The sequence below is a fragment of the Chamaea fasciata genome, unplaced genomic scaffold (assembly GCF_029207755.1).
Source record: "Chamaea fasciata isolate MVZ Bird 193981 ecotype frontalis unplaced genomic scaffold, bChaFas1.0.hap1 SCAF_21, whole genome shotgun sequence".
Lineage (NCBI taxonomy): Eukaryota > Metazoa > Chordata > Aves > Passeriformes > Sylviidae > Chamaea > Chamaea fasciata.
The window spans coordinates 1,983,603-2,011,335 of NW_027094106.1; the positions used below are offsets into that span (position 1 = coordinate 1,983,603).

The following is a 27,733-nucleotide window of genomic DNA, read 5'->3' on the forward strand; positions in this document are numbered from 1 at the left end:
GCTTTCACACGTGGAGTTGAAGAACATGCAGGAGGACAAATTTTCTATTAGCTTAGGGCTAAATTCTTCCGAGTGACACCTGTTTGATACCATCTACCACTGCTGGAGTTGCTTCCAAATTATGGAAAATAAAAGTGGAATTAAGCGCCAGCACTTCCAGAGGAGGTGATCATCCAGTGATTTAAAGGTCATCCTGTTCCACACCCTGCCCTGACATGTTCCAGTATCCCAGGTTGCTCCAAGCCCCAGTGTCCAACCTGGCCTTGGACACTCCCAGGGATGGGGCAGCCACAGCTTCTCTGCGCAGCAAATGTTGGGGGAAGATCAGAACTAAATGGGAACAGATCTGGATCTCACATCCTAACTCTTCAACAGTGAGCTCAACACTTGTACAGAGGCACTTAAGGAGCAAAGCAGCGCATGGAAAAATGCCAGAGGTTCTTGGCTTTGCTGTGGACACGTGTACAGGAATTTGCAGAAGGTGCCTCTGACCACCACTTCTCCCACCCAGGACACCCATGACCTGCGGTGGGATTGCAGGAGCCCAAAGCACCTGCCCAAAATTTCACCACTGCAATACATGCGGCTGCACTGAAGCTGCAAGGACCAACACTGATACATAAATGCAAAATCTAGAAGGATCCGGGCTCTAATGCCCATTTTCAGGTTCAGGGATATACCCATAGAATCATTCAGCCAAGCCGGAAAAGCAGGCTCTCTTTTTCCCTGATGGAATAATGAGCTTTTTACTCTCCACCATAACCCACAACACCATTTAATGCAAAAGGCTGTATTTCATTTATTCCTGGCTCTAAATGCTGATCAGGCAAGGCCTAATTCCTTTAATGGGAAAAGTATTTATGCAACCATAACAAAGGACACCAGGGAGAGACCCTGGGCAGGCACCAAACATGACAGTGCCATTGTATCCATGCATCCGAGAACCCCAGGCTGTTCCAACCAAGAGCAACAACAATTTCCTTGCTCTGGAGCAGGGTAAGCCCTTTGCCTAATAAAGCATCAGCAGCAGTGGGCAAGTCACAAGCATTTGCACACACTTACGGTTCAAATGAGTCAGAGAGAAAAGTCAAGGCAACCGGAACCTCAGCTGAGGGAAAAACTCAGTTCTACACCCAAACTCAGATAAGACCAGCTTGGATCTCTGCATTTTTGTGGTGATACATGATTCCAGACTGCAGAACAGCCCCGGTACTCAGCTTGGTCAATACCTACTGAAACTGCTCCCTTTTTTCAATTCACAGCTGCGCCAGTCCAAAGGGTTTTGCTTTTAAAGCCAGGCTTTTGCTCTAACAAAAGACAAGAACGGGACTGTCCTCTTTGTTTTATTCATTGGTTTGCTTTAAAGGACAGCCTTTCCTTGACTAATAAGTCACACACCAACAAATCAAGGTAATTATCCAAAGGTCAGCACATCAACCAGGTCCCTTTTTGCCTATTCCTGTGACTCAGAAGCTGGCTATCTGCACTGCCAGCCTCTGACACCCTTCAGACAAGGGTGGCAAAATCGCTTAAAAGCAAGTGGATGTCTGCAGTAACCTGTCTTTGTATGGACAAAGGAACCCTCCCACTGCCTGCACACACTCAGAGGGCTGAATTCTGTTTACACTTACAAACAAACTCGAATAAGAGCCCAAATATTAAACAAAGTGAAAAGAGTTTTAAACAACCCCAAAACCTTTGTCTTGTCAGACCAAAATGAGTTTGACATCTGATACTCTCCCCCATAACTCCCTATAGCAATGCTGTTTACCAGAGCCTGCCAAGGCCACAGAATAAATTAATCTCAGTTTACCAACCATGCAGGCACACATAACCTCTCCTGGAAGGAATTAGAGCAGCTTAGCTACATAACACACATCCTGTGCCCACTGCTAGCAGCTAATAAAACACAACTCCATTGGTAGAATTCCTCATTCCTGCCCTTTCTTTTAGTAACATAAAACACAGGGTCTTTTCTACACAGTTCCAAAAGCAGCCAGGCAACAACAGCAGAAAGCACAGCTGCCTCGTCCCGACTACAGTGATCAAGATTTAAAATCCCTGTCCCCACCCAGTTCAAACCCATCAAACAGGCCAATTCCTCTCCTCAAGTCCCTCCAGCGGAGCAGCCCTGCACTGCTGGCTCCCCTAAGGAAGCCCCTTTGATAACTGAACTTGGCAGAGCAGGTGCTGACTTCTGACACCAGGAATAAGCAAGTACCTGGTCCCCTCCTGCCTGGCCAGAGATACCCCAGAGACAGCTGGGGTTCTTTTCCTCCCTCTTTGATCATGCTAGTGGTAAAAATGAAGATTAGTCTTGCCCATGATCCATCCTGCATAAGACACAATGATCACCTGGCATTTACCTCCAAATCTCTCCCTCTTTAATACATAAACTGCTGTAGTTTCAAGTCGGCAGCATGTGGCAAGGGAAGCTCTTCCCTAAGCCTCAGCTGCAGAAAGATCTCAATGGGAATATTGACAAGATTGACGACTTCTGCATGTTTAAACCAAGTGTCAGAAAGTATTTATGCAAGCTTTTTTCCACCCCTTCTGTCCTCACTCCTTAATCCTGGTGCTGCTGGAATAGCAACTTGTGACAAGTCTACAAGCAACATGGTCCAGGGGAAATATTTATATTCAGATTCAGAGCTCTCCAGGGCTGGGAAAAGGCTCCTGGAACAGGCAGCTTCCATCTCACTGCCCTGTCAGTGCTTTTCCTTGCCTGTGGCAGAAGATCAGTGGGAACAGGCCCTTGCTCCGTTCCAGCTTGGGCTCTGGTCTCTGCGTTGCCATCCATCCCACGGTGAAGGCAGTCGGAGTGCCTGCACGTTGCAGGATGTTGTACGCAATGTTAAGTCTGAAGTTCAGGGGTTTCCCTCCCTTGTACCAGGAACAGGTGCCTAAAGGCAGGGGTTGATCTTGGTTACTAATTCAAAAACCAAATTCTGCCCCGTAAGTCACAGCTGAACCACAAAGGCTGAAGTACAAACGCCTTGTTTGCAGGTGTGTGGAGTTTACTTAGCTGATGGAAAACCTGCAAATATTTCTAAAAGCTTGATGTCCTAAGGAAGAAAGTCTCCCTTTCTTCCCTAGGACAGCTCAGATGAAGGGAACAGAAGGGTTCCCTGGTGTTGAGAGGAAAAAACCTCACCAGGATGTGTTCTGTACCACAGCCAGGTCACGGCCCCTTCCAGACACGGCAGTGTCTGAACTTCTTACTGCTTTTTGACTCTCATTGTCTTATTACTTCCCTTTCTGTTACTGTTCCCCAGCTCATTTCCCACTGCAGTGCATATTGCTCTGCCTTACTGCAAACAACAGCCATGATTAATACCCTCATATCCAGAAACCAGTCACATACACACAAACACAGATCTATTAACTGAGTTTACATGCCACTTGCACACTTCATTTTGTGGAATGTGATAGATGCTAATAACTCCTGCCGTAATATTTACCCTTTCTGCTGCTGTACCTGCCCATCATTCCCCTAAAGTCTCTACTTCCTCAGGGCACGGGGACATTGTCTCCCACAATGGGACACTGTTCTCATGGGGCTCCTGCAGCCAGCCAGAAATGATCCCACAGTATTATCCAGAGACCTTAAATCTGCCACCTTATCTCTGTGGATTTTTGGCAGTAAGGAAACAAGAGCATGTGGTGACACAGAGAGGCGTGAGCATGTTCCTGGAGCAGCAGCACGGCCTGAGTGGTTTCTGTGCTCACTCTCCCTCACTGCTGTGGGCTCACCCGCCCCGGGAGGAGCAGCAGAGAAGCAGCAGAGGAGGGAGGGGTAAAGTAGTGATAGGTGAAGCACTCACAGGGGTGAGAGGTGAGACAGCCACGTGTCACTGCACAGCAGCAACCACTGCGTGTGACTGCATGACGCTGCATGTCACTGCTCAACAGCAACCACTGCATGGGACTCTATGACACCGCATGTGACTGCACAGCAGCAACCACTGCATGTGACTGCATGACGCTGCATGTCACTGCACAACAGCAACCACTGCATGTGACTGCACAACAGTAACCACTGCATGTGACTGCACAACAGTAACCACTGCATGGGACTGCACAACAGCAACCACTGCATGGGACTGCATGACACCGCATGTCACTGAACAACAGCATCCACTGCATGGGACTGCATGACACTGCATGTGACTGCACAACAGAAACCACTGCACGTGACTGCACAACAGCAAACACTGCATGTCACTGCACAATAGCACCCACTGCATGTCACTGCACAACAGCAACCACTCCAAACCCTGCGCTCCCCCAGGAACGGGGACAGAGGCTCTGAGCCAGCCCCTACCTGGGCACTGCCCTCCCCACACACCAAGCAAACGAAAGGGGACAAGGCCAAGGAATGACACGTGAGGCAGAGAAACCTCCTGCTCTCCCCTGTGATAACACAGCACAGCAAACTTGCCAAGTGCAGCCTCTTCCAGGGAATGGACTGGAATGAAATAAGACTGTGTAAATCACCACCCCCAAAAAGGAGCTTATGAAAACTAAGGACCTTGATCTCCTGATCCAAAAAATCGTACCAATTTAGTACAGGAATACCATTAGAACATCTTCAAATATGTATTTTAAATTTTCTAAAATTTAATTCCAAATAATCTTTAATCTCTCTACTTGAATCCCAGCGTATAAAATGGAAAGTACTGTGATCATGCCCTTGTTAAGGAGCACTTAGAGGAAAATGGGTGTTTGAATCCTTTGTTTCCAGTAGAAGTGGATTCAAATTCAGTTTGGATAGACAGAAGTTCAGCTCAGTACCATATGAAGTTATTTTTGGGTTATCTAATTGACTGAAAAGCATGTTTTGGCCCTAGTTCACATGCTTAGCAACATAGGTCTTTAATTTAGCTCAGATTCAATGAAGCCTTAAATTTAGAGAGCCAACATCAAGATTTTCACAGCTAACATTTTTTTTCTGAAATTAAATTCACATTAGTTCTTGAAATGGTTATGTTTAATATTTGATCTTACTTTAAATATAGAATACAACTGCTGTCATCCTAGAACTGACATTAGGGTTAACACTGCTTGGCAACCAGCAAACAGAAAGAAACAGGGTGCACCCAGTGTTGTATGGGATGCATCGCTGCTGCTGCTGCTGCTGCTGCACCACAACTGAAGTTCCTTCAGAACTTTCACCCCATGAATAATACCTCTCATGGCCAGCTTAGAGAAGGAGTTTGCAAATGAACTTCATCACAAAGCATCACCAAGACGTGTCTTCATTTATGAACTGCCAGCAGCCAGACCAAGAGCCTTTGGATAATAGAGAAAAACGAGATGTGGTTTCTGTTCATCTCAGAGCTTTTACCTGTGTGAAGGCTTCAGCTGTGGCTGCCAAACTGATAAATGCTGCTGTTTTTGCAGCGCAGGGAGTGGAGCAGGGACAGGGGGCCTGGAGCAGCCCCACGTGGCTCTCCCGTCGCCAGCGCCGTGTTTGGTTTGGACTGGTCCTTTGGCTGGAGAGCCCAAAGCTTCTTGCAGGCAATAACAGACTAATCACTTAATACACTGCTCAGAGCAATGAGTGGTGTTGTTGTTTGATTCTGGTATTTTTAGGAAGAGGTAATCCTGGATATTTGCATCTCATTTCCCAGAATGCCCTAGGGCTTTTCCAGCAGTTGGAATCTTACAGGATAAACATCTTCCCCTGATTGTAATTGCATTATTAAATATGATTGCTCTCCTCTTCCTTGAAATTTTTTTAAAAGCAGCAACAAAGAACACAACCAGCAGGCGCCCTGTTGACAGCATGGAGGAGAACGGCACAACAGAGACAGGCAGGAATATTTCACCTTTAACTTCCAGATGCAAAAAAGACTTCTAAGCCAGGGACTCTCACACCACCACACAAAAGCTTAGTCTTCTAAATAACTGCAACCATAGGAAGCCTTCAGCTGTCAAAACTGAGGCCACCACAAATGACTGTTTCCTTTTCAAAACACATTGCAATAGCTCTAAGAAATCCCATCAAAGATCAGGGTTCTGTTACTGTAAATCCTACAGACACAAATAACCATAATCATAGAAAAGTCACACAGTGTAACTGCAGTCAGGGAAAGGGGAGGTTATGGAGGAGCCTGACACGCTCCTGGACCCACATGAATGTGCTGCTCAGTTCTAAAATTACACTAAACAGTTTCTTACGCCTAAAACACAGCAATTAACTCAGACTCTGCAAGCTCCAGTGACTCTGCTTAAATTCCTTTCCCTCTAGAAGGTTCCTCCTCTTTATAATGCCTCACACCCCTTTCACAGCCAAGGCTCCCAGTTTGGTGAAAATCACAGGAAACAGGAATGCTGACTATCTGCTCTCAGCAATAGCTGGTGCTAGTCCCACCTTCCTGCATTAAAACAAACAAACAAACAAACAAAACCCAAACAAACAAAAGAAAAACCAAAGAGCACCAGAAGATAATTCAGTTTGCCTGCACATTGCTTCACTGTAAATCCTACCGATTAGGAGAAAAAAAAGAAGAAAAAATGCATATGAATCATATTTGAGGAGTTGTGGCAGCCCAGCGACGTTGTCCCTGACTGAAGAAGGGGAAACAGAACTTCCATTTTTAAAAAAGGAAATGAAGGAGAGGTGAGGAGCTACAGGCAGGTCAGTCTCACCTCTGTGCCAGGCAGGACCATGGGACAGATCCTCCAGGAATCCATGCCAAGATCCTGCTTTGGGCCAGGGCAATCCCAAGCACAAGTACAGGCAGGTGGAGCAAGGATGGAAGAGAAGCACTTCAGGGTATTGATGGACAGAAATACACAGAAACCCCCCTGTGCCCTGAGCTGATCCCCCAGCATGGGCAGAGGGGGTTGGAGTGAGATCATCTTGAAGGCCCTCTCCAATTCAAGGCATTCCACGGCTTTTGTCTTAAAGAGCAGTTACACAACCGTGACAAAATATCCAAAATCTAAATATGAATGCGTTTCTGCCTCACTTGCGTATTTTTGGAAATGAAAACAGACTTTGTGATGAGAAAACATGTGACAGAGTATGAGCTGTCATCTCTTTAAAATAGGGAAAACAGCTCCTCCTGCACTTCATGGGATTTCTCCAGGTACAGTGAAGAGTTTGGTTCATGGATACTCTTGGCTTTTACTTAGGAAAGCCCTACTCCTACACAAGCCGATCTGTTTTGAAACTCCTCACCAATACTGTGCATGCCGTGGTTATACTGCTATTTCACAAATATTTACAGTTACACACACACACATATAGCAAAACACGCACATTCAGACCGTGCTTTATGCAGAATCTTGTGCTTAGTTATTTATGTGTCTTTCCACAGAGCATTAAGATAATTCCCTGCAGAAACCCAGCTGGATTGGGGGCAGGATGAGAACGTGCCACAGCAAACTGCACACTCTAAGTAGCAGTTAAACTGCTTGAGACCACTTTTCTGCTTTCAAGAGCCTCCGCTCAAGTGTTTTCACCAGGCTTTCCATGTCTAACAGCCTCATGACATGGGAATCAGTAATGCTTCTTCAGTGTACTTTAAAAAAAAGTTAAACATCGATAAAGCAAGGCCTCCCATACACCAGATGGTCTAACCTCTTGAGTGTCAAACTCCTTCTGTGTCAGGCAGCCCAATTAAAGGGACATTTATAGCAGCATGGCTCTCTCCACTGTGCCCTGCCTCCCACTTCAGCCCCAATGTCCCAAAGGGTAATTGCTCAGCACACAATTACAAACACCAGTTTGCCGTGGTTCTTTCTCCCCAGTCTCTAATTGGGGCAAACTATGACGCTGGTTAATCTAACTCCTGGGCCTCAATGAAGACAACTGTTAAAATGAGAAGACCTCAGAGAAAACATGAACATCTTCAGCTAACTAGCATAGCTCCCGTTCTCCTGATTAGGATCATTGTGTTTTAGCCTCTTGAGCTGCAGCAAAGGTCTCTGTCATTTCCAAAAGACCAAAAAGCAGACATGGCAAATAAATAGCAAAAGCAAAATCATTGTATTCTAGAGGTGTGCCATCACTGAAGCACGATGTGCTGCAGTGTAAGAGACTGCCTTGGACAAGTCTAACCTATCACACCAGCCAGTCCTCACAAAACGCACCAGCAGTCCCATCTCCCCAGACCAGGAGCAGCCAGAGCCAGCCTGGGGTGTGACCAGCAGGACACCAGCAGGTCCCCATGTCTGAGGAGGAGCAGCCAGGAGCAGTGCTGGTGTGAGAGCTGGGGGTGATCAATCACAGCAGAGGAGCAGGCCAGCAGGAGCTGCTGAGGCTCAGGACAGCGGGGCAGCCCAGAGAGAGGGTTTTGTGCAGCCCTGGCCTGTCCCAGTGCTCCCTGAGGAATCAGGGCCATCTCCTGCTCACACCCTTCTCCTGAGGCTCTCTGCACCACATGGGACGTGTGTGGTCGCCCCAGAGCTTTTGGCCATGAGGTCAGTGGAGACAGAAAGGTTGGTGAGCCTTGTTTCACAGTTTGCTGAATGTCTCCAATTCTTTTTCCAGCCTACAGGAACTGAAAACTTTTTCCAGCCTCCAGGAGCTACTTCTGTCCCTGATGTACAGAGGGGGAATGGTAGTACAGAGCTTCCAAACCCTGCCCAGGAACCTCACAGCAAAGTACAACAGACTTGAACTTAACGTCTCGACACCCTCCTAAGTGAGAACGCCCACTTAGCTCAGCTCTAGGCCTGTTTCTGGAGGTGGAGGGTGGCAGCTTTGACACTGTCACAACAGAAGATGGTCAGGCTGCTTTGGAACAGGTCTGAGGCACAAAGCAACACAACTTCTTCTTCCCATCCACCGCATGACAGCCCCCAAAACAACAGCATTTGCAAAGAGCAACGGCTTTAATGCCCGAGAAGGGATTGTTGAAAAAGGCAATCAGACACTAACGAAAACATAATCCTCTTCATCCCCAAGCGCGTGTTTCTGAGATGATTTACTGCATTATGATAAAGGGAATCTCACACTCGGAGACTGCGGGCTGGAAGACAGGGCATTACACACACGACAGCTCTTTTGATGCTGCTTCAGAAGGAAGAGGCTCTTTCCTCCCTGCTGCTCAGAGGAACGCTGGCAGCACAGGCAGGTTCTCGAGAGGTGCCCTCGTTCTCCAGGGCTGCTGGATTCAGCAATTTAAAGCAGATAACAAGAAATGGCTGGTTATTTTAAACTGGCTGCAGCCTGTACTCAAGCAAGGAAAAACGACTGATGAAAGAGCTTCCTCCTACTACTCTGTAATGTTGCTGGGGGTTAATATTTGCTACTGAGACAGAACCAGTGATACCTTGTGGGTGGAAGGACAGTAACACTTAGAGACTAGAATAAAAAAACTACACTCCTCATAAATGAGTTTCATTCCCAGCTCAGCATCAATTTATTCTACCAGAAAAAACCCTGACTGATCAGTTTAGAGTGGAGTCTTCACCAAAAGCACAATTTATGACCACAGGCTTTACTAGCATCACTCTGTAGGTTTCCAGGTATGGAAAATTACAGTTAAATACACAGTGGCAGAATTAGCTGTGAGTTTCTTAAGCACTTTGGAAACCACAGACTCAATTTAAGTGCAGAGTTGTTCTTGTTATTACTATCAAAATCGAAGCATTCATTTAATGTGTGGGATATGCTAAAAAGGAGTGACAGGTGATTGCTGCCTATCAGAAAGACTAAAGGGAAAGGATAACATTTCTTAATCAGGAGGATTAAATGCACCACATCATCATGCCAGGTATTAGCTATTTTTTTGGCCACTTACAGAGCAGAGCAGCTTATTGTGTGCCTAAAACCCCAGCACCACAGAAAGCTGTTTCAATCAGCATTACATTCTCCAGTTGAGAGGCTCTCCTAAAAGGCTCTTAAGGGTAAGTTTGAAACAAGGCTTTGAAAATGTGCAGAAGTCAACCCACTCCCACACTCATCCTGCTCTTTTGACCATGTTGATCAGTGTGATGGGATTTAATACCCCAGCCTTGAGCTTGTGAGAGAACCATAGAGCTGGAACTTAGTTCTGCAGGTTCAGTCTCCTCTGAAAGTATTCGCCCTGCATGAAGCTTTTAATAATTTCTAAAACCTTCAACTTACACAGGAGGATCAAAGGACAGACAGAAAGAGAATCCAGTCTCCACTACCCTGCCTTCCTTTCCTCTAGACAGATGAGCTCCACCCAACACATCTTTTATGAGAGAAGCAGGCAAAAGAAGTAGGCTATACTTTAATCAGTGTGGGTGCATGACGAACATTTCAGCAGGTGCATTTCCAGCTGCCTTCTCGACTTCCATCTCCCATTCTGAACAGCAGCAGTCTCCCTGACATCTGCAAAAGTGAGCCATAAACCTCATGAGAAGAGACTTCCCTTGGGAGATCCACCACCTCCAGCTTTGCTCCGAGCCAGAGACACTGCAGGAACAATTCCCTGTGGGACTGAACATTCCTTCCCTGCTGGAAAGCACAAGTGCAGACACACAGAAAGGAGTGGGAGGTGGAGGATGGAGGACGAAGCCCAAACTTTTTCATCCTTGAAGGAAGATGCACATTTGTGTGTTTGAAAGGGGTTGTGGGAGAAGGTGGGCAGGACTCTAATTACATCCAGATTGTTTTGTCCTTCCCACTCCATCTCGCTGGCAGGGCTGACTGTCAGCATCCTCAGCTTTCCAGCCTGCACCAGCTAATTGTGGTCCTTCCATACACACCCCCAGATCTAACCTGACACAATGCTGGATAATTGGCACCTCAAGAGAACAGGGAGAGATGGGCACTGAATGTGAATTACCTCCTGCACCTGCAGCAGGAAGATCCTCTGAGAGAGAGGCTGAAGTCACTGGCAGGGAGCTTGCCCTGTGCCCAGGGACGCAGTGGCAGGTTTGCAGACAAAATGACGACTTAATTTTCCAGTGCTGCCAGTCTAAAGATCCTAAACCCAAATATTCCCTGACAGGAAAAAGAAGGCCAAAATGAAAGCCAAGCAGTGGGCTTTGGGCAAGAGAAGGGGGGTGTGGAGGGGTACAGAGAAATATAGAGAAATAGGTATTTAATAGCGGAGTTTAGACTGTAAGTGAAAAAAAAGAATCACAAAATTCTCACTCTGCCTCCTTGAAGGAGTTCACACTGTGCCTGTGCATTTCTGTTGGCTGTCAAATGGAAAAATGTAAGTGGGACATTCAGCTCTTGAATCAATGTTTATTCGATAAGGTCAGTGCCAGAAAAACAGGTTTCAGTCTCAAGTGTAGGAAAAGACTGAATAGCTGCATACAAACAACAGCAACACGTCTGCACTTTGCCCACACCTCCCATCCCTCACTGCAGAACTGACCCAGCCCTGCAGAGAGGCTCAGGCAGGAACTCTGTTACCTCCCAGCTCAGGCACAGGGTAGGGAGGGCTCACTGCTCACAATAATTGCCACAGCACACTGGTTTGCACAAAGGAGAGCAGTTTCTAGTCCACTCAGAAATATTTATTTTACGTGCAAGATAAATCAGCACAGCCCAGAGCACCACAGCTTTCCTGTCTGTCTTCAGCCTCCACATCCTGACACCCACCTGGCCCTGGCACCCTGGGCTCCATCTCCCACTCCTTTTCCCTTCACACCTTTAAAGAAACCAGACCTTTTTCAATCATCAGACGCAGCACGTGACCCATAAGGATGTGATAACCCTGAAAACAGCTGAAGATGTGGAGCACACTTCAGAGAGGAGGCTCAAGCCACCCACTCTCCCGGGGGGATGGCGGTGGTGGCACTGGCTGGTGGTGCCTCCAGGGCATGACCAAGCTGTCCTCAGGCTGGATCATGGAGGCCTACCTGGAATGAGCCCAACTAACTGGAACTCTGTCATTTCAAACAGGATGGGGAAGGCTTTGAGGGGGAGGACAGGGAAGCAGCAGGGCACAGGGGCTTAGCACAGAAAGCCCAAGGAAATGCAAGCAGAGCAGGAGACACAGGAAATGGAAGAGAAGAAAAAGATCAGAATTGGTGCTGGTCAAACAAGGAGCAAATTTTCACTTTGAACGTGACAAGATGGCTCTGAATAAATAATAAGAACATAGTTACATAAAGGTCATGATCTCTGTGCAAACCTCCCACTGCCATCAAGAAAAAAAAATCCATTACAGACTGAGATATTTCAGGAGCATTGAATTTTATATCCTGGTCTGCAAGCATGGATTTTATCAAATATGATTGTTTGCTTCAGTCTCTGTTTTTGACACTTTATCCACACTGATACTTGTTAATCTTCTACATTCCCTCCATTGTTATGGAAGATTCCCCTATTCCAAAATGATGCTGCCAGTTACAGTAACTCCCTGAAAAGAAAAGCACTTGCTTTCAAAGAAACAAAATACATTTTTGTGTTCTAAAAGTATAAAAAAATTCAGAAAAAGGCAGAAATAGATGGCCAGTCACTAGTAAAGAGTATTTCAGAGGGCCTATCATCTATTTTCAAATGCAATTTTCACGTTCAAGTGTATCACAAAGTCCATGGAATTTTGATTATTAAGGGCCAGACTCCATGAAGAAAATGTTACCTGGTCACATCTGTGAATTTTAGCAGTGGTCTTCCATTACACATTTGTCACCTATCTATTGAAATCCCTGGAGGCTGTTTGAAGCAGTGACTTAGAATCCAAGCAAAAGCCCACAAAAGCCAGGCTTTAATGCAGGCTGCACTGCACCATCACACAGGAGCTCTTTCCTATTCTTTGTTGCTCTGCTGCTTTTTGGGAAAAAAGATTTTTTCAAAGCAGACACCTGAACTGGCCCAACGATGAAATCTGCATCTGAAACTCTGGCAAGGGGAAAACTCTCCATGAATGACAGTACAGCGCGTTGGATTTCTGCTCCACCAGCACTCATATTTATTATTTAGTGGCACATTCTCTCAAGCCATTATTTGCTTACAACCAGTGCTTCTTGACTTCCAGGAACTCGGGCAAATTCCATAAAATACAAGAGCAATTAACTTCTTTGGGAGGAAAATAAGTTTAATGTCAGGTTGCTCTGGTGACAGAAGTGGCTCCCACATGTCCCAGAGGCTGATCTGTCTCTGGTGTGATGAGGCACAGCAGAGAGGGCTGGGACTGAGGGACTGCTCCAGCTGAACACATCCCGAGCTGCACAGCCAGTAAATTACACCAGGACCATACACTGGCCTGTGTGGACTCGCCTGTGGGCTTCAGTTACAATTAATCAAGAGCAAGAAGCCACGTGATGAAGTTTGTGATTGTTTTAGGACAGACGTTTAAAGAGAAGAAATGGAAGAAGAGAAAACAATCTCTTTGCCTGCATTTAACTTTCTACACTTTGTCCTTTTTTTCTCACTTCTGACAGTTAGAAAAGCCCTTCTCCTCCTTATATACATACAACAGAAATATTTAGTCTGCAGTGAGACTTTACAGGCATTTGCCTGTTCCTCAGAACCCAGGAGGATGCACAAACTCACACACCACAGTTCAGCAGCTTACACACGCTCCAGCCACACCAGCGAGCTTCCATCAGTCTTACAGAAGCAAAACTACTATCTCCATCCCTGATTTCCCATTCTTGGGGAAGATATTCCCCACAAAATGAAGCGAAAAAGTAAGGTAATAGAAGCACCACCCTGCACCTGTTTGTCCACTCTTTTCTCACGTAATTTTGGTGGTAACAGGGTAGCAGTGAAGGCTGCCGGGGCAAGGAACAGACCCACAAGAAGCCACACCAAGGAGATGGTGCTTGAACCCCCTCAGGTGCACAAAACAGAGTTTTCATATTGTTAAACCATTTTCTTAACGAGGAACACTAGGACACAAAAAGACAAAGAAATAAAAGCCACCTCTGCCACAACAGAGCAACATCTGCTTCACCATCCCCCCATGCTCAGGTGGATGATGGTGAGGAGGAGCAGGTAGAGAACACCACAGGTTTTCAGACATTCCTGACACAATACTGCCGCTTGTGTTCACAGCCTAAGCTCCCCAGAAGCTCCGAGGAGTAGCTGAGGGTTCTGGTAACTGTGTTACAGAGGGAGAACCAGTGCAGTGAGACTAAGTGATCTCCCTGATGTCACACAGGAAGCCTGTGGTGAAGGAGGGAGCTGAACACATCTGGCTAACATCAGCTCCAGAGGTCAGCACGGGGAAGGTAATGAGATGCCTCCGTGCCAGAAGCTGAGTTTCAGAAAGCAAACATCACACAGGAGTTGGAGAAATCACTGCAGTGAATCACGCTCACTCAGTATTCAGAGACACGCTCACGTTACAACCACAAGCACTTATTTAATTAGAAAAATGATCTAATTGAGATGCATCCAAAATTGCCTCCGATACAACACAAGCAGTAACATACGTAGCTAAGAAAATATGTCGGTTCTGAAGGTGTCTGGGTTTGTGCTTGTGAGGGAAGGAACAAGGGTAAATTGTCAGACTTGCTCAGCAATAACGCTGAATACATTTATTAAACACAATCAAATTTTACAAGGCACTGAAGTGATGACACTGGAGCAGTGGAAAGTGCGAGCAGCAATAAATATCTTGTAAACACAGAGGTCACAGGCCCAGGTGCTTACAAGCATGGGAAGGGTGGCTCACTGTGAGCAGGATGCTTCAGTGCCTGAGCAGTGAGCTCTCTTTTCTTGGAGAAGGGGTGAAACAAGACAGGATGGATTATTATTTAATTTATCGCAATAAATCAGGAGTCAAAGCAATTCAAAGGAATTTGTACCTTATCACTATGTAAAGAAAAATCAAACCTCTATCATTTCAGATCTAAATACAATTACAGGAACAAAATAGCTTTATGTTTAAACCATCTAACTGAGCTTGACAGATGGATACTGTTTATATCCATTTGTATTTATTGTACATAGTAAAAGACTGCAGCTGTTCTGTCAACACCTAGCTGCTTCCAGGGTGTTCGGAGCTGTATATAAATGCAACAGAATTTTATGGATAAATATATTCCATGGAATAAACATTGTGATATAACACGTATTTACATTAACAACCATAATACCTTGAACTGGTTCCTATGGATCTTTAAGCACTTCACCAAAGTGTGCATAAAGCATGCGTGCTCTCACCCTACAGACACAGAATTAAAGCTTGGAGATTAGTGCTGCCCAAGGATGTCACAAGAGCTTGGTGTGAGCGATGGGATTAAGCCAGGCCTAAGGCTGCAAGCTTTGTCCCCAGTGCCTCCCCTGCACACCTTCCCTGCCTGTGAGCACAGCGCCCAGAGCCAGCTCAGGGGACACCCCAGGACTCCTGCCTGTGAGCTCAGCGCCCAGAGCCAGCTCAGGGAACACCCCAGGACTCCTGCCTGTGAGCACAGCGCCCAGAGCCAGCTCAGGGGACACCCCAGGACTCCTGCCTGTGAGCACAGCGCCCAGAGCCAGCTCAGCGAACACCCCAGGACTCCTGCCTGTGAGCTCAGCGCCCAGAGCCAGCTCAGGGGACACCCCAGGACTCCTGCCTGTGAGCACAGCGCCCAGAGCCAGCTCAGCGAACACCCCAGGACTCCTGCCTGTGAGCTCAGCGCCCAGAGCCAGCTCAGGGGACACCCCAGGACTCCTGCCTGTGAGCACAGCGCCCAGAGCCAGCTCAGCGAACACCCCAGGACTCCTGCCTGTGAGCACAGCGCCCAGAGCCAGCTCAGGGAACACCCCAGGACTCCTGCCTGTGAGCACAGCGCCCAGAGCCAGCTCAGGGAACACCCCAGGACTCCTGCCTGTGAGCACAGCGCCCAGAGCCAGCTCAGGGAACACCCCAGGACTCCTGCCTGCTTCCATCTCACACTGTGGAGCACTCCAAAGCCAAAGCCCAGCCCAGCCCTGGCCACGCTGCCCATGGCCAACCCTGAGAGCTCATTCCTGCCTTAGGGATTCCAGGCAGAGCCTCTGGCTGACACTGATCTGAGCGGCACCAAACCTGCCCCCACTGGCCAGAGGATCAGAAAGAACCCTGTAATTAGCAGAGATCCGATCCCACAACTCATCAGCGAGGTTTTGCACACACATGAACTCATGCATCACACTGCTCCTCCTGCTGCAAGCCAAGGCTTTCAAACCCTCTCAGCCCGGAGGGTTTTCCTGGGGTTCCTCCTGCTCCTGGGACGTGCTGGACTCTGTCTGCCCACTGTGCAGGGTGAGAAATAACGGCACCACTGCACGTGCCTAAGCTTCAGGTAATTTTTTTTTCCTTTAAATTTCACAAATAATTGTGGAGCACGCTCCATCGCAGTCTGTGTTTACAGAAATGGGTAACAACAGAAAGGGAAGAGGGTGACATTAGCTGGGGAAAAAACCAAAAAGTTTTAAACTGAAGGCTGCAGAGGGCTGGGAGGTGAAACAATCCGAGGATAAGACTTTTGTGGGAGTCCTCTGGAGGCAGCTATTATAGGTTGCTGAGGCTCCTACCAAGAATTTCAGTGCAGGAAATGGAGTATTTTTCCTGCTATGGATTGCTCCCTCACCTTCACAGTCCCCGCACCCCAGTGCTGTGTAACCTACTTTAACGCTCTTCAGAAAACACAAACAAATTTTATGGAGCTCTCTGAACAGGAAGAATGGAAAGATTTTACCGGGAGAGAAGAGCTGTTATTCTGGCAATGAGAAAGATGCTGGAACACACTAGAAAACAGTTCAGAAATGAAATATGACTTATCTGGAAGCAAGCACACGGATAGAAATGGGGAGGAGGAGTACGTGGGGGGGAATCCAACTTCCTTTCTGCCTGAATTGCTGAACTATCAGTCATTTCTAAGCAGTGAAATCACGAAGTTCTTTTTAAAAACATCATCCACTGATAGCCAAATTCTTTTTTAACAGAAAGGGATATCCTCATCTGCATTCTGTGCCTGTGGAAGGGGCAGCATGGGAAGAGAAAAATGGAAGGGAAAGGAGAGGAGAGCTGCTAATCCCATATGGCCAACACAGGAACTGAGCGCAGGCTGCCTGATTCCCACATCCCCAGCGGACCACCATCACTTTTCATCTGGAAACGTGCATGTGCATGCACACAGAGGCAGCAGCAGCAGCATCACGGCTGTGCCGCCCCGCCAGCAGGGCCTGGACTCTGAAATGAGAGCCATCATCTCCACGAGTGAGAGGGCACATTCCCAGTGCTGCCAGCGCCGCTCTCCCGAGAGGAGCCGCGTCCTGCACGTTTACAGGGCTGGGCACCAGGGGCTGACACGTCCTCGGTGGGGATCATTATCCCGGCTCCTCCCAGGCCTTTCGGAACTGCCCTGTAAAACCCAAAGCTGCTCCACCAGCATCTTAAACACAAACACCATACTCTGTTGCCGTTCTTCCCTGCAAACATTTTTATAGCAGACAGCAGTTTCTACTTAGGCAGCAGACAGAGCAGAAAATACTGCTTGAAATGCTTTTGAAGTGGAGATGGGAGACTGAAGAGGGCTGTAAGAGCAGATGCCTACCCCTCCCTCCAGGGAGCGCAGATGGGGATGTGATTCTGCTCTGGAGCTCCAGGATTCGGCTCTTTCAAAACACCCTGAAACTTGCAGTAAGGGCTGGGCACTGGGGCTGTGTCTCTTGCGAGCGGAGGGTGTTCAAGCGCTGCTTTCTTCTGAACTCAGGGCTCAGCAGAAGCCCAGCACGCTCCGAGAGCTTCAGCAGAACGTGCTCAGAGCACAGCCCGTGCCTGCAGAGGGGAGCTGGGCTCACCCCGGACAGCAGAACTCCCGCACCTGGAGAGGGGCAGGGACCAGTGCCTGTGTGCACGGGCACATCCCCCGGGCAAGCACTGAGTCCTGGGACAGAGAGGAGGCACGATGCCTCGGGAGGCTGCCTGGTACACGGCTCGGCAGTGTTAGAGGAATAAAGTAGGTGGTGTTTGTTTGTGAAGGTTCTGGCTTCTTTTTCTCTGCCAAGGTCAGGATGAATAATACACAGGAAATGTAGATTTCGAGTTTGGACTTGGATGTTCATTAATTCTTATCTATTTACAGACTCAAGAGCCGTGAGCTCTAACTGGCAAGTCAGAGAAATGAGGTAAAAAGGAGCACCTCTAACTCCTTCCAAGGTTAAGCTCTAATTACCCAATAACGAGGTGACAGCTCTATTATTTATATTTCTGACCCAATAATGACCACCCAAGGCCCACACTGTGGACCTTTTTCACCCAATTACAGAAGTCCACCCAAACCCATGAAGAAGAAGGAAGAAGAAGATGAAGAAGAACTTAGACAACACCCAAAATCTACATACTAAAATCCCAAAATCCAAGTTTCCAGAATTCCAACAGTTATTCAAAGGCCTTCAAAGGATGCACCTTGGGCAGTACAGGAGCCTGGCTGTGGCTGCACCCAAGATGGGCAGTGGGTCGTGAGTTTTCACACTTTTATAAGTTTTGGTCCATTTACATTTTGGGGTTAATTGTCCAATTCCAGCTTCAGGTTATGAAGTCCCATCCTCCCAGTTTGCTCTCCTCAGTTTGCTGTTGTTTTCTGGACCTGAAGCTGCAACAGTGTCCCTGGTTCTGGGGCTGGAAAAGGATTGTTTCTGTCTGACTGAGCTGTGAAGAGAACTTGCTAACACTTTATATCAAACTCAGAGTCACACACTATTGCAGAACAGAATCTGGAAATTACGAAAGCTACAACTTAAGGCATCAGGCACAGCGAGTCTTAAAGCACATTTGGAAAATAATTTGGAACAAAACAAATCAACAAAGACCCTTGAAGTTGTTTGTTTCTGCTCGAAGTTCTGCAAATAACAAACAAGGTGTCTGTACAGAGGTTCCAGCCAACAGCTGCCATTAACATACATAAATCTTCCGTTCAAAGGAAGCCTCCAGCAGTCAGTTTTTCTATCTTAATTTGATTCTTTTGACTTTTCCATCCTGTCTGTTTTCATCTTTCCTCATTAAAAGGATTTTTTAAGAAAAGATTTTTTTTAAAAAAAAGCCAAACATGGCTAATTATTTTAATGAGCTACCAAAAAAAAAAATAGATGCTTTCTACTCTGAATATAAGCAAATGTCAACATTGCATGGGGAGCAGAGGCAGCACAGCATCTTATTACTATACCATCAGCTCCTATATTTGATTAATGAAGACTCACAGGACTAATTTTACGCTGCTTCATTAAAAGCCTGGGGCAATTAGCATAAAGGTTAGACTACTACATTATTAAAGTGTTATTTTTTTAAACAAAATAATTTGCTTCTTTTCCTTCCCCTTTGGAAAAAAAAAAAAAAAAGCACACACTAGACAGACAAAAGGAGTTACTGTCTTTTTCAACTTCTTATGCAGAGAAACATGAATTGCTAAATCTCATCAAGGATTTTAGCAAAGCAGCAAAGCAGCTGCCCAGCCTCTACAAAAGGGCAAAGGCAGTGCTCTCCTGTAAAGCAACACACAAAGGGAACAAACAGCCTTTCTGCTCAGAGCACAGGGTGGTGATAAACTTAAAATTCAGCCAGCACCTAGAGGGAGGGGGAGAAATCGCTCACTCCAAACAGCACATCCATTTCTCACACAACTAAACCTGTCTTGCAAACCTCTCCAACTGATGATCAAAGGTAAAAGCGCATATATGCAACACTGCAAGAGCTGAAGTGTACATCATAAAAAGGCACAGGCATCTCCTATTCTTTGAGGCTTTATTGAGAGAACAGAGGAAGAGCTGCTTCTGAACTCGCAGGTGAGCAAATCTCTAAAAGCACATAACACTGGCAGCCTCGCTGTGCTGTTGATTCAGCATCCTGCTGGACAACACAACAGAGCAAGGGTCAAACCACTTCACCATTTCCCTGCTCCGCTTTTCCTCTCCTTCCTCAGGCTAGCAGCTCTCTGAAAAGCAGCTTCCTCCCAAGCCTCCGCCTCCTCCTCCTCTGCCACAGCCCCAGGAACGGAATGGAAACATAAAAAAGCAGCAGCAGCAGCCCTAAGGAACAGACTCGATGAAAAAGAAAAGCTAACTGCCAGACGACGCTTCAGTCTGCTGCGGAGCTGGTTGGCACGTGGGAGGACTTGCCAAGACGTGCACGAGGCTCTGCTCTGCCTCGCAGCTCCTGCTGGCACTCCAGGGGTTAAAGCAGTCTAAGCCAGGCCTGCTGGAGAAGCATTGCAGCAGGAAGAAAGAGTTACAAATGATTTTTCTTGGCAAAAGCTGCTCGTTGGAATAGTAGAAGGATTGTGCTTACTCCTCATATATAAATGCCAGAATGAGGCTTGCTGACACTTTCCTGGCAGCTCCAGCCCTGCCAGCGGCCCGGCACTTCAGCCAAACTTTTGGAGGGACAGAAGGACACACGAGGTGTTTCCTCCCCAGCTGACCAAGCCCTCCTCTCAAGTGGCATGATGCAGCCTTTAACAGAAAGCACCCACCCACCGGCACCCCATGGATTCAGCTCAGCCCTCCCTTTCCACAGCAATGCCCGATGTTTGTGGCCAGTGCTTGGGGATGGGGTTCTGTGGAGCCACCAGCAGGAAGGAATTCTGGGGCACTCTGCTGGGGAGAGGGGTGTTAGTGGAGACTAATTTTAGACAAGATCAAGTCTGCTGAAACATCAGAATTGTGCCACTTGCTCAACCAGCAGCCCTCTTCTTCAAGCCCTAAGTCATCCTGGCTAAGATGTGGCAGGGAGTTTAAGGTAACCCTTTCGCTGGTCCTCTCTCCCAGGCTGCACAGCCCAGCAATTTACAGGCCTTGAGAGCCAGAAGCTACATCCAGATCATCATGTTTAATAGACACTAATCTTCCTAAGGGTCTAATCCCCTTGGACTGCTGCTTTAGACTCACACTTTTGACTTCCACAGAAGTTTCACGTGAGTTTTGTCATTTCGTTTTGCCCTGCTAGAAGAACAAAAAAAAGGAAAAGAAAAATGCTTATCGATTCCAATTCCTATCAGAGTTACACAAACTGATATGATTTAATTCTTCATTGTTTCATCATATGAAAAAGTGGCTCCACAGCCAGTGCAGAGGTTCATGGCAGGGCTTTAAGAAGATGAAGGTCAAATGGCTATTTTGGGATTAATTAGCCTGCTCAAAGGCACATGTGATGCAACTTTGGCTTTTGCCTGTGGGGCTGCTCTCCAGCCTCGAGCAGCTGAAGTGTCTTTGCAGCTGAGGAAAGCAGGAGATCCCCACCTGTGCCACAGGAACTTCCCTTTCCTCTGCCAGGCTCAGTGAGGCTCAGTGCTCCGTGGCTGCCTCGTCACCTCCTCCACCTCTCTCTCTGCGGAGCTGCTCTCTGACACATCCACATTCAGCAGAATCCAATTTCCAGCATTTTGCTCTTCTTTTTAATCTCTCCTGTTTCCCTTGTAGAGATGGATTTTCTTTTTCGTTCCTGACAACCTACAGCCCAAACCAACCTCTTTGTCTCTTGCTTTTCCAACAGTAATGACAATACAGGGACAGAACTTCTCCAGGTATCACTGTGGACACACGTGACTGTTCTTAAAAAGGCAACTGAGAGGAACAGCTTCTCGCCAGTGGATTTATATCAGGCTCCCCAACTCCAAAAATACACGTTTGCAAACTGGAAGGGAGGAATCAGTTCTCTGAGATCATCTGGTGCAGCTCTGCACCGCGAGCAGCAGCTCTCTCATGGTTAAGCTCAGTTCTCCTAGAGCCCCCACAATGGCAAAGATTCAACCCCCAAACCTCCACATCCCTTCAGGAAAATAAAATGGGCTTAATCCCATGACACAAAACTGTAACTAATTTTAGCAATAAAACCAGAAAATCTTTGCTGCTTTAACATTTTTTTTTCACCAGACTTTTATTGATTTCTGCACCAGGATTACTAGGAGCAACTCCTATTAGTTGTGACTTTTTTTTTTCCCCCCCACATTCACATCAGAGATCCCTGCTGCCTTGCAGCAATGCCCACTCAGCCTGGAAGGGTTCATGATGAAAACGTCACCTCCCATACTCACCCCCAGCAAGTCTCCTCAGTGTGACCCAGTACACCAGGAATGCACTAAGAGGAAACGCTTGCAAGGTGGTCAGTTTTGTGTAAATATTTACATCCAGCACGAGGCTTCCAGGACTGTCAGATTGCTTTACAAAAGAAAGACACATTTTCCCTGCTTACAGCCTGGGGAGGAGGACAGCCACATTCTCAAAATATCAGAAGGCAGGATACTGTGCTGTAAGTGGGAACTCAGCTTGGACCTGCTATCTCCAGGATCAGAATCATATTAGCAGAAGCTAGGGAGGGAAAAAAAATAAAGATCCAAAGAAGGTTCACTGTGCTGCTGTTGCAGAAAGGAGAAATTCAATACTACAGCCCGGGTTGTTAGGAGGAGGAGGAGATGGTATGATGGCAAAACAGAGAAATCCACCAGAAAAATTATCAGCACTGAGGGAAATGCCATCCCCGTCACTAAAGAACACCCTAAACTGCCCTGGTCTCACAGGGCTCCCTTTTCTAACTCCATTCCTGCGCCTGGAAGCTCAGCAATCAGTCTTGTAAATTTTCAATTTTCAAATCCAGGCAGGAGGTTTGTTTTTCTTGAGCAGTGTGCCAATGCTGTTTTGTGCTGTACAGCTTCCAGTATTTTCTTAAGTGTCTTGAGAGGCTTGGCATGAAGGGCACCGTGGAAATGGAGCTTCAACTGATTGCGTCCAACTTCTGCCTTGTAACCTCCCTTCAAAATGAGGGATTTCAGCAGCAAGAGATGCTCCTCCCCCTGCACACGAGGGGAACTGTGCCTGCAGCAGCACACACCAACAGCAAAACCTGTTCCAGCAGCGCCACGAGCAGTGTCCCTCCCTGGCAGGGGGTGACCAGCATCTCCATCCACATCACAAGGCACACTGGATATTTCTCTTTCAGCCAGCCAGCTCCAAGGACTGGCTGACACCGTCCCTCCCCACACAGAAACCACAACCACGTGGGGAAGAACTTCTCCGGCTACCAGAGAGGTCAGCCTCAATCACAGCTTCAAATTCACTAATAAATGAACACACCAGAGCCCAGTGAAATGAGCTCAGCTAATTGGAGGTGTTGGGGGATGACTAATTCATGACTAGCCATGGCCAGGCAGATTCCTCCTCTACTTGCAGACCCTTGTGCACTATCCCCAGCTGCCATCCTGACCTGCAGGTCAGATCCACAGCATCACTGGGAGCAGGGAGCAGGGATAAAGGGAAAACAGTATAATGCTTTCCCCCATTAACACTTGACTTTGGGCACAGAGCATCACAACTGTTCTTTGTCCAGCATCTTTAAAGATTTTTGAAAGAATATCTTAATTAATCTGTGGAGGAATTCCGGCAAGATTGCTTTAAGCATCTTTGGCCTAAAAATGCAGTGCTGTCAAGCATTTTCCTTGTTGCTATTTCACAATGTTCTCATGTGTTTGAGGCTCTTATACAGGAGCATAAAGCATCAATGAACCCCAAGATTATGCAACAGCATTAACCCACATAGTATTTGGGGGCTCCACAGTATTATTATTTAATGATAGTCATTTCCCTGCCTTTCATCCAGAAGGACCCTGCAAAGGAACAGTTCTCCCAAAATAGAAGAGCAGCTGCCTGTGAGATGGGACAAAGCAAAAACCTTTGCAGCAATTTACCAGGGGAGAAAAGGAAATGAAAACTCTTGTCCATAGGAAGATACTGCTGAGATTCAGCTTAAGTGGGAAGAATCCAGAATTCACTGGAGAGAGCATCTGAGGATTTTTGCTTATCAAAGTTTTGCTGCTGATCCACAGAAAACGCAAATATTCGTAGTGGTAATATTAATAGGAATAATCATCATCATCAAAACAAGCCTTCTGGGCATACTTGCCTTGTCATTCTTATGGAAACTGATCACATCTCAGTGATCGCCCTGGTCACTTCCAGAGCAACTTCCACCCAATTGTGTCAATACGTTTTATAACCATTAACAAATTACGCTGTGTTTTGAATGCTAAGATAACAAATGTTAGTCTCCTTTCATGTCATGATTCAAAGTCTGTTGGCTTGTAAGAGAATTTGGATCAATTCTTCACTGCTTAAAAAAAATACCAAAACCAACCCATAACAACAAACGAGGGGGAAAAAAAATCGAATTTATGCAAGGTGATCTGTGAAGGACTTGATTATTGGCGCTGCAGCTAAGAAACTGATTAGTGTCTGATTTAGGAGAAAATCAGAAGCAGTAATAGATACTTGTGCTAAAACAGAGCCCAGACACTTCCCAGAAGGGCCAGGAGCTGTGCAGCACATGCAGAGCTGAGCAGGGGGTGGCTGAGGGATGTGGGCTCAGTCACACCAGAATCACCCACAACAGCAACCCAGAGCAGGGGTATTGCCCTCTGCCCGGGGTAGGAGCTAAAAACCTGTCAAGAAGCAGCACTCTTCCCACACATAAATACACCACTGTCAAGAAAGGGAAGGCCTCCTCCCTGCTCCTCTCCTTGTGCTCCGTTTCCATTAGTCACAACACAGATCAAACCGCCAGGCTGCCAAGGCCTCCAAACGAGTCCGCAGTCCTGTTTCCCCTGGCAGCACCAGCCCAAGGAGAGTTTGGGATGCTGTCCCCTCTTTGGGACAGCCCCAGCAGCTGCTGTCCCTCCCTGCCCTGCCAGCCAGGGGCCCTGAGCTGGGGACAGCACCCAAACTCAGAGAAGTGGCTCACGCACTCCCAACACAGCTGCTGGCTCAGGGTCACAACCAGCATCACCCAGCCCAACCAACCCACCTGCTTTACACAACCAAAACACACAAACCCCCAAATCATCAGGCACTTTAAAAAGTGTGGGTTGACATTAAGTACTTGATTTGCTACAAAATCAAAAGCATAAGGTGATGCAGAAATTAACATTTTACTTGTTCAGACGGTGGTATTGCTTTAGACATGGTGCTGCACTGCTATTTGCTCGAGGATTTATTGAACAGCTGGATGGAAATAAGCTGGCCTTCAAAGAAGAGCTTGAGGCTTCCCTTTGAGAAAACAACTGAAGATATATCTCAGTACTATATTATTTCCTTCAATCCAGAAGAGGAGGAGGGTTCAGTTTCATAAGAAATAAAATCAAGAGACTAAACTGCCAAGTATTTAGGCTTTACTCTCATCTTATGCAGGAATTAATTTTATCACCCAGATAGACATAGATCTCTCACTTCCTATTAACTCCTAAGGAGTAAGAGCTAATCTTGAAACTAGTACTGAAGAGAGTCACCTTAACACCCTTTTCCATCTCTGCAGATAAGGAGCTCAGACACTGATCTAAGTCACGTGGTGCTTATTGCATTTCATAAATTAATTGGTTCCTAAACTAACTTACATTCAGAGGAGTTTGTGGAATATCCTTGCAACAGGAGAGCAGGGAAGTCTTGTCTATCTGTACGGAGCTGGTTGGAGTTTGCATCTGGACCCTTAAACATTTTAGCTGCCCTGTTAATACCAGAATCCAGGTTTCCCTAAACCCTACCCATAGACATCTTTCCTCCCAACTACACAGCACACACTTAGTCAAATCTGATGACAGCAAGTCTTACCAAAGACAGACAGGCTCAGTTATCAAGCACACAAGTATCCGAAGAAGTCCATATGCATTTAGACTTTACAAACACCCAGTCTGGGATGGAGGCTCCTACTTTATATTTTACCAAAGAGAAACTTTAAGCTCCGTTGATGATGGTGTACCAATGATCTAAGCACTAAAGCTGCCTTTGCTAACAGGTATCTTTCTCAACAGTAGATCTGCTCATTTAGTTTTCAATTTGAGTTTTGAAACAAGGTGGATTGTTTCATTGGCCATTGAAAAACAACCCACACAAGGAGGGATACCAATTTTTCCACACTCATTAGTTAAATACCACTGTGTTTGCAAACATTTCCTCATCTGAAAGAGAGAGGAGCAGAAACAAAGGCAATGCTTTCTCTAAAGCCCTTCCCTTTCATATCAGTGCTTCAGCTTAGTGCTACACCAATTGCCACGTAATTTATTTAACTTCAGAACTGGTGAACAGTCTCAAACAGAGAAATCTGAAGTCTTTTTCTTTATTAAATACCCTCAAATCACTGTCACAAACAGTGATACCCAAGCATGTATGGGATTGGGGTCAGGAAAGGATTTCTTATACTCTGCCCACTTTTTGCTTAACGCTTTTAGCTTTGTGCACTGCACCTTTTGGGGGTTTCTAACTCACAAAATAACGTTGTTAAATGCTACCAAATCAAATCCTTATGAAAATATGTACTTGTCCTGCTGGTTTTCTCTCCACCTCAAACTTAATTCTGTACACAAAATCACCTCCATGCAAACTCACTGAAAGAGTTTTAGGCTTTTTCTAAATTGATGTGATTTATGAAAGCCCAATTCAGACCATTCACCCAGGGCTGACTCTGGAAATTCACTCAGACTCACCTCTACCTGGGTACTCTGCATGTTTGCAAACTAAGCAGGGTTTAGAAGAGACTTTGCAGCTTTGGTGGAAAGAGCACTGGACTCCTACTCGTGGCTTCCTGCAGCCAGGCCTGGGAGCTGAAATGTCATTTCAGTCTGGACCTATTTCCCAAATACACAACATTAATTCCCAGTCTGGTCCTTCTGTGCAGCACTATGAGACTTACCCATGACAGTGACACAGGAAAGAGAAGAATTAGTAAAAGGACAGTTAGAACAAACTACACTTGACTAGATTTTTTAAATTTGAAAACAGTTTCTTTTTCCCCTAGATCTGACATTTAGGAGAATGAAAGCTTGTTCCCATTCACGGCCACACCAAGAGCTGTAGCAGTTTAAGTAAGATTTTATGGATAGGGTAAAACTGCACTGATGCAATAGAATTGATTGAGAAAATTATTTCATTAAAATGGTGCAGCCGACTCATGTAGGAAATATTATTTTGATTTAGGGATATCAATTTAGCATAAATCAGCAATAAAACCATTTAAGATTGAGGCATATCACTGTGGATTTCTTGTCTAGGGAAGAGTGTAAAATAGTGCAATTGAAAATATCATTAGGATGAAACAGAAGCATGAGAGCTCATGAGAACAAGGGCTGTGAAATCTAGAAATTACTTTCAATTAATAACTGCTAAAACAGAAATACTTCTGCCTACTGCATCCATGTATGAACCATTCCAGGCTGCTGGGAAGCACATGGCTGAGGCAGGAGAGTAAAGCAAGAGATCAGGTACACCAAGCTACATTAAATAATACTTTTATCCCACCAACACTATCTTACCCAGGTAAACCAGTTCCTCCCTCTGGGCTGCCTGCTCTGGCACCGTATTTCTGGTCAAGGAGCTTTTTCTCCAAGAAGGAAAGTTGCACATGAGACTTAAGTGGAATCTGGCCCAGTTCCACAAGAGGAGGTTTTTAGGGAACCTTGAAAGACAACGCTAAAAGACTCCTTTCTTTCTGCCATTCTTAAGAGAGCTCTCCAAGAAATTCAAATTTAATTCTGTAAGACAGGCAAAAGGAACATGAATGAAGATGGGAAGATGGATGAACAGATGAACTTGTCCAGCCACACAACTACACAAGGCTGTGAGATCTACTCAAATCTGAGCTCTGGCTACACGGCAAGGCAGTGGAAGCAGGTTGGAGCTGGAAGCACTTGTCATGGCAACTGTCCCCTTAAATCAGCCTGCAGAGAGACAGCCCAGTGCTCTAATATTGGTGTAAAGAACCTACATCTCTCAAAGCCCAGAAGATTCAATAAGCAGGGAAGGCTAGAGAAAGCCTTGCTCTCCATTTGATTCTCCCCGGGAAGGTTATAGAAGCCTGGACAAAATGGCTGAATCTGCTTCATTTGGCCACTGACTTTCTTCTTC

At 46.3% G+C, this 27,733-nt stretch overlaps 1 protein-coding gene across 5 annotated transcripts in view; it reads right to left on the reverse strand.

Annotated features, from left to right (window-relative positions):
• Positions 1-27,733, reverse strand: part of AUTS2 (activator of transcription and developmental regulator AUTS2) — a 768,033-nt gene that overhangs the window by 617,556 nt on the left and 122,744 nt on the right. The window lies entirely within an intron of this gene.